The sequence below is a fragment of the Pterocles gutturalis genome, unplaced genomic scaffold (assembly GCF_000699245.1).
Source record: "Pterocles gutturalis isolate BGI_N339 unplaced genomic scaffold, ASM69924v1 scaffold13045, whole genome shotgun sequence".
NCBI lineage: Eukaryota > Metazoa > Chordata > Aves > Pterocliformes > Pteroclidae > Pterocles > Pterocles gutturalis.
This window is the reverse complement of record NW_010138362.1, coordinates 4,280-5,049: the sequence shown is the minus strand read 5'-3', so window position 1 is coordinate 5,049 and position 770 is coordinate 4,280. Positions and strand designations below refer to the sequence as shown.

Sequence of the window (770 nt, the reverse complement as noted above, 5' to 3'; positions counted from 1 at the left end):
CAAAACGGGTGTCTTGGTAGAATAACGAGCTTGTGTCCCTGCTCCGCTGCAGCCACGTCAAGCCCTCAGGGCTGACCTCTCCTCGCAGCCCCCCCACGCAAGCAGCAGAGATTTATTCTCATTTGGGTTTCTCTTTCTTGAGGCTTTTGGTTTTTTTTTATTTGTAGATCTTATTGTTCCTCTGGATAGAGAGATCTGTAGGAAGAAAACCTGTGTGACCTGCGACCTTCTCGAACCATAAACTTTAGTACTGCTAACACTGACACACGTGGACGGATCCTGGCATGACGTAAGGGGTGGAAAAAAACACTTTGTCAAAAACAAACCGAAAACAAAAAAAATGCCTTAAGTATGAAGTGCGGAACAGTCAATACATATCACTCAGTTAGGAGGGGGTGGCGTCTTCTCTTGGCTTGTTCACAAGCAGCCAGCAGCAAAATTGTGCCTAAGCTTGATATTTCTTTTTTTAAAAAAAAGAACATTAGTTATGAGATTTTTTATGTAGAACAAATAGCAATGCCTTTTGGGTTTTGTTTTTTTTTTAGCTTCTTTTGCATATGTTTTGTAAGCAACGAAAAGAATTTTTTTTTGTATAAAAAAAAAATGTCTTGTACCCCACGCTTTTCTGCTGCTGTTTCTATAGTTAACGTTGCATCTTTAGGATCAACCAGAATATTAAAATTGTATTAAGAGAGACTGGATATAAAGAGAGGAATTCTCAGATTCGGCTCTGAAAGCCACTAAAAGCGAATGTAGCCACAGCGAGGGGA

The 770-nt window shown here is 40.1% G+C and overlaps 1 long non-coding RNA gene across 1 annotated transcript in view; it reads left to right on the top strand.

The window, feature by feature from the left end:
* The window catches only part of LOC104468743, a 2,105-nt gene extending 1,637 nt beyond the window's left edge, over positions 1-468 (top strand). The window contains exon 3 of the long non-coding RNA XR_727624.1: positions 168-468. This is a non-coding gene — a long non-coding RNA (uncharacterized LOC104468743). The remainder of the gene's footprint in view (positions 1-167) is intronic.
* The last annotated feature ends 302 nt before the right edge of the window (positions 469-770 follow it).